Genomic DNA, 9,902 nt, shown 5'->3' on the forward strand with positions numbered 1-9,902 from the left:
AGGGAGAGAAATAGAAAGAGAATGAGGGAGAGAAATAGAAAGAAAATGAGGGAGAGAAAGAGAAAGAGAATGAGGGAGAGAAATGAGGGAAAAAGAGAAAGAAAATGAGGGAGAGAAAGAGAAAGAGAATGAGGGAGAGAAAGAGAATGAGGGAGAGAAAGAGAAAGAGGGAGAGAAAGAGAATGAGGGAGAGAAAGAGAATGAGGGAGAGGGAGAGAAAGAGAAAGAGAATGAGGGAGAGAAAGAGAATGAGGGAGAGGGAGAGAAAGAGAAAGAGAATGAGGGAGGCAAAGAGAATGAGGGAGTGAAAGAGAAAGAGGGAGATAAAGAGGGAGAGAAAGAGAATGAGGGAGTGAAAGAGAAAGAGGGAGAGAAAGAGGGAGAGAAAGAGAATGAGGGAGAGAAAGAGATAGAGGGAGAGAAAGAGGGAGAGAAAGAGAATGAGGGAGAGAAAGAGAAAGAGAATGAGGGAGAGAAAGAGAAAGATGGAGAGAAAGAGAATGAGGGAGTGAAAGAGAAAGAGGGAGAGAAAGAGGGAGAGAAAGAGAATGAGGGAGAGAAAGAGAAAGAGAATGAGGGAGAGAAAGAGAAAGATGGAGAGAAAGAGAATGAGGGAGAGAAAGCGAATGAGGGAGAGAAAGAGAATGAGGGAGAGAAAGAGAATGAGGGAGAGAAAGAGAGAGAGAAAGAGAAAGAGAAAGAGGGAGAGAGAGAGAATGAATGAGGGAGAGAAAGAGAAAGAGAATGAGGGAGAGAAAGAGAAAGAGGGAGAGAAAGAGAATGAGGGAGAGAAAGAGAAAGAGAATGAGGGAGAGAAAGAGAAAGATGGAGAGAAAGAGAATGAGGGAGAGAAAGAGAAAGAGAATGAGGGAGAGAAAGAGAAAGAGGGAGAGAAAGAGAATGAGGGAGAGAAAGAGAATGAGGGAGAGAAAGAGAATGAGGGAGAGAAAGAGAATGAGGGAGAGAAAGAGAAAGAGAATGCGGGAGAGAAATAGAAAGAGAATGAGGGAGAGAAAGAGAAAGAGAATGAGGGAGAGAAAGAGAAAGAGAATGAGGGAGAGAAAGAGAAAGAGGGAGAGAAAGAGAATGAGGGAGAGAAAGAGAATGAGGGAGAGAAAGAGAAAGAGGGAGAGAAAGAGAAAGAGAATGAGGGAGGCAAAGAGGGAGAGAAAGAGAATGAGGGAGAGAAAGAGATAGAGGGAGTGAGGAGAGAAAGAAAGAGGGAGAGAAAGAGGGAGAGAAAGAGAATGAGGGAGAGAAAGAGAAAGAGAATGAGGGAGAGAAAAGAGAAAGAGAATGAGGGAGGCAAAGAGAATGAGGGAGTGAAAGAGAAAGAGGGAGATAAAGAAAGAGGAGAGAAAGAGAATGAGGGAGAGAAAGAAAGAGAAAGAGGGAGAGAAAGAGGGAGAGAAAGAGAATGAGGGAGAGAAAGATATAGAGGGAGAGAAAGAGGGAGAGAAAGAGAATGAGGGAGAGAAAGAGAAAGAGAATGAGGGAGAGAAAGAGAAAGATGGAGAGAAAGAGAATGAGGGAGTGAAAGAGAAAGAGGGAGAAAGAAAGAGGGAGAGAAAGAGAATGAGGGAGAGAAAGAGAAAGAGAATGAGGGAGAGAAAGAGAAAGATGGAGAGAAAGAGAATGAGGGAGAGAAAGCGAATGAGGGAGAGAAAGAGAATGAGGGAGAATGAGGGAGAGAAAGAAAGAGAATGAGGGAGAGAAAGAGAGAGAGAAAGAGAAAGAGAAAGAGGGAGAGAAAGAGAATGAATGAGGGAGAGAAAGAGAATGAGGGAGAGAAAGAGAAAGAGGGAGAGAAAGAGAATGAGGGAGAGAAAGAGAAAGAGAATGAGGGAGAGAAAGAGAAAGATGGAGAGAAAGAGAATGAGGGAGAAAGAAAGAGAAAGAGAAAAGAGAGAATGAGGGAGAAAGAGAAAGAGAATGAGGGAGAGAAAGAGAATGAGGGAGAGAAAGAGAATGAGGGAGAGAAAGAGAATGAGGGAGAGAAAGAGAAAGAGAATGAGGGAGAGAAAGAGAAAGAGGGAGAGAAAGAGAAAGAGAATGCGGGAGAGAAATAGAAAGAGAATGAGGGAGAGAAAGAGAAAGAGAATGAGGGAGAGAAAGAGAAAGAGAATGAGGGAGAGAAAGAGAAAGAGGGAGAGAAAGAGAATAAGGGAGAGAAAGAGAATGAGGGAGAGAAAGAGAAAGAGGGAGAGAAAGAGAAAGAGAATGAGGGAGGCAAAGAGGGAGAGAAAGAGAATGAGGGAGAGAAAGAGATAGAGGGAGTGAAAGAGAAAGAGGGAGAGAAAGAGGGAGAGAAAGAGAATGAGGGAGAGAAAGAGAAAGAGAATGAGGGAGAGAAAGAGAAAGAGAATGAGGGAGGCAAAGAGAATGAGGGAGTGAAAGAGAAAGAGGGAGATAAAGAGGATGGAGAGAAAGAGAATGAGGGAGTGAAAGAGAAAGAGGGAGAGAAAGAGGGAGAGAGAAAGAGAATGAGGGAGAGAAAGATAAGAGGGAGAAAGAAAGAGGGAGAGAAAGAGAATGAGGGAGAGAAAGAGAAAGAGAATGAGGGAGAGAAAGAGAAAGATGGAGAGAAAGAGAATGAGGGAGTGAAAGAGAAAGAGGGAGAGAAAGAGGGAGAGAAAGAGAATGAGGGAGAGAAAGAGAAAGAGAATGAGGGAGAGAAAGAGAAAGATGGAGAGAAAGAGAATGAGGGAGAGAAAGCGAATGAGGGAGAGAAAGAGAATGAGGGAGAGAAAGAGAATGAGGGAGAGAAAGAGAGAGAGGGAGAGAAAGAGAAAGAGGAGAGAGAAAGAGAATGAGGGAGAGAAAGAGAAAGAGAGGGAGAAAGAGAAGAGGGAGAGAAAGAGAATGAGGGAGAGAAAGAAAGAAAGAAAGAGAAAAGAGAATGAGGAGAGAAAGAGAAAGATGGAGAGAAAGAGAATGAGGGAAAGAGAAAGGGAGAAAGAGGGAGAGAAAGAGGGAGAGAAAGAGAATGAGGGAGAGAAAGAGAAAGAGAATGAGGGAGAGAAAGAGAAAGATGGAGAGAAAGAGAATGAGGGAGAAAGAAAGAAATGAGGGAGAGAAAGAGAATGAGGGAGAGAAAGAGAATGAGGGAGAGAAAGAGGGAGAGAAAGAGAAAGAGAAAGAGGGAGAGAAAGAGAATGAATGAGGGAGAGAAAGAGAAAGAGAATGAGGGAGAGAAAGAGAAAGAGGGAGAGAAAGAGAATGAGGGAGAGAAAGAGAAAGAGAATGAGGGAGAGAAAGAGAAAGATAAAGAGAATGAGGGAGAGAAAGAGAAAGAGAATGAGGGAGAGAAAGAGAAAGAGGGAGAGAAAGAGAATGAGGGAGAGAAAGAGAAAGAGAATGAGGGAGAGAAAGAGAAAGATGGAGAGAAAGAGAATGAGGGAGAGAAAGAGAAAGAGAATGAGGGAGAGAAAGAGAAAGATGGAGAGAAAATGAGGGAGAGAAAGATGAGAATGAGAAAGAAAGAGAATGAGGGAGAGAAAGAGAATGAGGGAGAGAAAGAGAATGAGGGAGAGAAAGAGAATGAGGGAGAGAAAGAGAAAGAGAATGCGGGAGAGAAATAGAAAGAGAATGAGGGAGAGAAAGAGAAAGAGAATGAGGGAGAGAAAGAGAAAGAGAATGAGGGAGAGAAAGAGAAAGAGGGAGAGAAAGAGAAAGATAATGAGGGAGGCAAAGAGGGAGAGAAAGAGAATGAGGGAGAGAAAGAGATAGAGGGAGTGAAAGAGAAAGAGGGAGAGAAAGAGGGAGAGAAAGAGAATGAGGGAGAGAAAGAGAAAGAGAATGAGGGAGAGAAAGAGAAAGATGGAGAGAAAGAGAATGAGGGAGAGAAAGCGAATGAGGGAGAGAAAGAGAATGAGGGAGAGAAAGATAATGAGGGAGAGAAAGAGAAAGAGGGAGAGAAAGAGAATGAATGAGGGAGAGAAAGAGAAAGAGAATGAGGGAGAGAAAGAGAAAGAGGGAGAAAGAGAATGAGGGAGAGAAAGAGAAAGAGAATGAGGGAGAGAAAGAGAAAGATGGAGAGAAAGAGAATGAGGGAGAGAAAGAGAAAGAGAATGAGGGAGAGAAAGAGAAAGATGGAGAGAAAGAGAATGAGGGAGAGAAAGAGAATGAGGGAGAGAAAGAGAATGAGGGAGAGAAAGAGAATGAGGGAGAGAAAGAGAAAGAGAATGAGGGAGAAGAGAAGAGAAAGAAAGAGGGATGAGAAAGAGAGAGAAAGAGAAAGAGAATGAGGGAGAGAAAGAGAAAGAAATGAGGGAGAGAAAGAGAGAAAAGAGAGAGGGAGAGAAAGAGAATGAGGGAGAGAAAGAGAATGAGAATGGAGAGAAAGAGAAAGAGGGAGAGAAAGAGAAAGAGAATGAGGGAGGCAAAGAGAATGAGGGAGAGAAAGAGAAAGAGGGAGAGAAAGAGGGAGAGAAAGAGAGAGAAAGAGAATGAGGAGAGAAAGAGATAGAGGGAGAGAAAAGATGGAGAGAGAGAATGAAAAGAGAATGAGGGAGAGAAAGAGAAAGAGAATGAGGGAGAGAAAGAGAAAGATGGAGAGAAAGAGAATGAGGGAGTGAAAGAGAAAGAGGGAGAGAAAGAAAGAGGGAGAGAAAGAGAATGAGGGAGAGAAAGAGAAAGAGAATGAGAAAGGAATGAGGAGAGAGAGAAGATGGAGAGAAAGAGAATGAGGAGGGAGAGAAAGAGAATGAGGGAGAGAAAGAGAATGAGGGAGAGAAAGAGAATGAGGGAGAGAAAGAGAAAGAGAGGGAGAGAAAAGAAAGAGAAAGAGGGAGAGAAAGAGAATGAATGAGGGAGAGAAAGAGAAAGAGAATGAGGGAGAGAAAGAGAAAGAGGGAGAGAAAGAGAATGAGGGAGAGAAAGAGAAAGATGGAGAGAAAGAGAATGAGGGAGAGAAAGAGAAAGAGAATGAGGGAGAGAAAGAGAAAGATGGAGAGAAAGAGAATGAGGGAGAGAAAGAGAATGAGGGAGAGAAAGAGAATGAGGGAGAGAAAGCGAAATAGAATGCGGGAAAGAAAGAGAAAGAGGGAGAGAAAGAGGGAGAGAAAGAGGGAGATCTCACACTTCATTCTCAGGCCACATCCTCCATATCTGTCTCAGTGAAGCCTGACTAATGTCCATTTAATTCATAGCACTAACAGATTATCAAAGACATTTATATGAGTGATTATGGAAAAGATTGTCAAAGTGTCGTGTGTCGTGGGTCATTTTTTATTTAATCTTTATTACTACCTCTATTTCTATTACCTCTGATTCTATGTCCTCTGTTTCTATGTCCTCTGTTTCTATTACCTCTGTTTCTATTACCTGTTTCTATTACTCTGTTTCTATTACCTCTGTTTCTATTACCTCTGTTTCTATGTCCTCTGTTTCTATGTCCTCTGTTTCTATTTCCTCTGTTTCTATTACCTCTGTTTCTTCCTTCTATTAAACTGCTTACCCTCAAGGAGCACTGCATTGTTAATTACTCCGAACAACACACACACACACACACACACACACACACACACACACACACACACACACACACACACACACACACACACACACACACACACACACACACACACACACACACACACACACACACACACACACACACACACACACACACACACACACACACACACACACACACACTTAGTGATGTATTTAACAATGGAAACCAATGGAAACCTCTCCTGAAGGGTTTGTGACAGACTGCATAGTGCTGGAACACATTCTCCTTCACCAGAACAATGCACGACCACCCAGCAATCTAACTGGACATGCAGGCTTAACGAGGCTCCTTTGATGCTCCTCAAATGTTTAGTTTCACACGGGCCTCTAACTCACAAATTACAGAGACACAGAGGAAGTGTTTTAGCCTGGGTCCAGTTTGTGTTGTTCAAGACAACAGTTGGCTAGAGAACACTGACTGTTCTGAAAACCCAGGCTTACGTGCCTTTTTATTTATTATTTTATTGTGCCCCTGAAATGTTTAGTTTCACAGTCGTCTTTACAACGACACATCACTCAGTCCAGACCATTGAACATTCAGGGTTTTGTCCTGGTCCCAGATGTTTTTGTGCTTTTTAGCTAACTCCTATGGTTAGTGTAACGGATGTGAAACGGCTAGCTTAGTTAGCGGTGGTGCGCCCTAAATAGTGTTTCAATCCTTGGGAGAGGTGAGTAGTTAGCGGTGGTGCTAACTAAGCTAACTAACGCTAAATAGCGTTTCAAAAAGCCGCGGCTTTTGTGTAGTGATGGGTAACGATGCTCCGTGGGTGACTGTTATTGATGTGTGCAGATGGTCCCTGGTTCGCGCCCGGGTATGGGCGAGGGGACGGTCTAAAGTTATACTGTTACATTAGCTTATACAGTAATAAACGTATAGAAGCCTTTTTATCATCAAATGGTTAGTTTCACAGGCCTCTGGTCCTCTAAGCCTTTAATCATCCCGCATCATTGACATTCAGGGCTTTTGGCTGTGAATTGTTGTAGAAAGAAGCATTGAACCAAATCCGATGGCATTGTTATGGACCTTTTGTTTTACAGATGAGAAATGAAACAGAATAGGACATTGATCCCTCAGCGGAGAGAAAGAGAGAGAGAGTTATATGGTGAGAAAGAGAATGAGGGAGAGAAAGAGAATGAGGGAGAGAAAGAAAGAGAATGAGGGAGAGCAAGAAAGAGAATGAGGGAGAGAAAGAGAATGAGGGAGAGAAAGAGAAAGAGAAAGAGAATGAGGGTGAGAAAGAGAAAGAGGGAGAGAAAGAGAAAGAGGGAGGGAAAGAGAAAGAGGGAGAGAAAGAGAAAGAGGGAGAGAAATAGAAAGAGGGAGAGAAAGAGAATGAGGGAGAGAAAGAGAAAGAGAATGAGGGAGAGGAAGAAAGAGAATGAGGGAGAGCAAGAAAGAGAATGAGGGAGAGAATGAGAAAGAGGGAGAGAAAGAGAAAGAGGGAGGGAAAGAGAAAGAGGGAGAGAAAGAGAAAGAGGGAGAGAAATAGAAAGAGGGAGAGAAAGAGAATGAGGGAGAGAAAGAGAAAGAGAATGAGGGAGAGGAAGAGAAAGAGAATGAGGGAGAGAAAGAGAATGAGGGAGAGAAAGAGAATGAGAAAGAGAAAGAGAATGAGAATGAGGGAGAGAAGGAGAATGAGAAAGAGAAAGAGAATTAGAATGAGGGAGAGAAAGAGAATGAGAAAGAGAAAGAGAATGAGGGTGAGAAAGAGAAAGAGGGAGAGAAAGAGAAAGAGGGAAAGAGAAAGAGGGAGAGAAAGAGAAAGAGGGAGAGAAAGAGAAGAAAGAGAAAGAGGAGAAAAGAGAATGAGAGAGAAAGAGAAAGAGAATGAGGGAGAAAAAAATAATAATGAGGGAGAGAAAGAAAAATAATGAGGGAGAGAAAGAGAATGAGAATGAGAGAGAAAGAAATGAGGGAATGAGGGAGAGAAAGAGAATGAGAAAGAGAATGAGAATGAGGAAGAGAAAGAGAAAGATGGAGAGAAAGAGAAAGAAGAGAAGAGAAAGAAAGAAAGAAAAGAGGGAGAGAAAAAGAAAGAAAAGGGAGAGAATGAGGGAGAGAAAGAGAATGAGAATGAGGAATGAGAATGAGGGAAGAGAATGAGAATGAGGAAGAGGATGAGGGAGAGAAGAGAAAGAGAAGGAGAAAGAGAAAGAGAATGAGGGAGAGAAAGAGAAAGAGAATGAGGGAAATAAAGAGAAAGAGGGAGAGAAAGAGAAAGAGGGAGATCTCACACTTCATTCTCAGGCCACATCCTCCATATCTGTCTCAGTGAAGCCTGACTAATGTCCATTTAATTCATAGCACTAACAGATTATCAAAGACATTTATATGAGTGATTATGGAAAAGATTGTCAAAGTGTCATGCGACGTGGGTCATTTTTTATTTAATCTTTATTATAACTAGGCAAGTTGGTTAAGAACAAATTCTTATTTACAATGACGGCCTACCAAAAGGCAAAAGGCCTCCTGCGGGGACGGGGGCTGGGATTAACAATAAAGACTATACAACACTACACAAAGAGAGAACTAAGACAACAACACAGCATGGTAACAACACAACATAACACAGCATGGTAGCAACACAGCATGGTAACAACACAACATAACACAGCATGGTAGCAACACAGCATGGCAGCAACACAGCATGGTAGCAACACAGCATAACACAGCATGGTAGCAACACAGCATGGTAGCAACACAACATAACACAGCATGGTAGCATCACAACATAACACAGCATGGTAGCATCACAACATAACACAGCATCTTAGCAACACAGCATGGCAGCAACACAACAAGGTAGTAACACAACATAACACAGCATGGTAGCAACACAGCATGGCAGCAACACAGCATGGCAGCAACACAACATGGTAGTAACACAACATAACACAGCATGGTAGCAACACAGCATGGCAGCAACACAGCATGGTAGCAACACAGCATGGTAGCAACACAGCATGGTAGCAACACAACATAACACAGCATGGTAGCAACACAACATGGCAGCAACACAGCATGGCAGCAACACAGCATGGTAGCAACACAACATAACACAGCATGGTAGCAACACAACATAACACAGCATGGTAGCATCACAACATAACACAGCATCTTAGCAACACAGCATGGCAGCAACACAACATGGTAGTAACACAACATAACACAGCATGGCAGCAACACAGCATGGTAACAACACAACATAACACAGCATGGTAGCAACACAACATAACACAGCATGGAAGCAACACAGCATGGCAGCAACACAGCATGGTAGCAACACAACATAACACAGCATGGTAGCAACACAGCATGGCAGCAACACAACATGGTAGCAACACAACATAACACAGCATGGTAGCAACACAACATGGCAGCAACACAACATAACACAGCATGGCAGCAACACAGCATGGTAGCAGCACAACATAACACAGCATGGTAGCATCAAAACATAACACAGCATGGTAGCAACACAACATAACACAGCATGGTAGCATCACAACATAACACAGCATCTTAGCAACACAGCATGGCAGCAACACAACATGGTAGTAACACAACATAACACAGCATGGTAGCAACACAGCATGGTAGTAACACAACATAACACAGCATGGCAGCAACACAGCATGGCAGCAACACAACATAACACAGCATGGCAGCAACACAGCATGGCAGCAACACAACATGGTAGCAACACAGCATGGCAGCAACACAGCATGGTAACAACACAACATAACACAGCATGGTAGCAACACAACATAACACAGCATGGAAGCAACACAGCATGGCAGCAACACAGCATGGTAGCAACACAACATAACACAGCATGGAAGCAACACAGCATGGCAGCAACACAGCATGGTAACAACACAACATAACACAGCATGGTAGCAACACAACATAACACAGCATCTTAGCAACACAGCATGGCAGCAAGACAACATGGTAGTAACACAACATAACACAGCATGGCAGCAACACAGCATGGCAGCAACACAGCATGGTAGCAACACAACATAACACAGCATGGTAGCAACACAACATGGCAGCAACACAGCATGGCAGCAACACAGCATAGTAGCAACACAACATAACACAGCATGGTAGCAACACAGCATGGTAGCAACACAACATAACACAGCATGGCAGCAACACAGCATGGTAGCAACACAGCATGGCAGCAACACAACATAACAACAACATGGTACCAGCACAAAATATGGTACAAACATTATTGGGCACAGACAACAGCACAAAGGACAAGAAGGTAGAGACAACAATACATCACGCAAAGCAGCCACAACTGTCAGTAAGAGTGTCCATGATTGAGTCTTTGAATGAAGAGATTGAGATAAAACAGTCCAGTTTGAGTGTT

At 43.0% G+C, this 9,902-nt stretch overlaps 1 pseudogene; it reads left to right on the plus strand.

Moving 5' to 3' along the window:
- The first annotated feature begins 2,093 nt into the window (after nt 1-2,093).
- On the plus strand, nt 2,094-2,879 carry LOC123995402 (annotated as a pseudogene).
- The last annotated feature ends 7,023 nt before the right edge of the window (nt 2,880-9,902 follow it).

The sequence above is a fragment of the Oncorhynchus gorbuscha genome, linkage group LG01 (genome assembly GCF_021184085.1).
Source record: "Oncorhynchus gorbuscha isolate QuinsamMale2020 ecotype Even-year linkage group LG01, OgorEven_v1.0, whole genome shotgun sequence".
Taxonomy (NCBI): domain Eukaryota; kingdom Metazoa; phylum Chordata; class Actinopteri; order Salmoniformes; family Salmonidae; genus Oncorhynchus; species Oncorhynchus gorbuscha.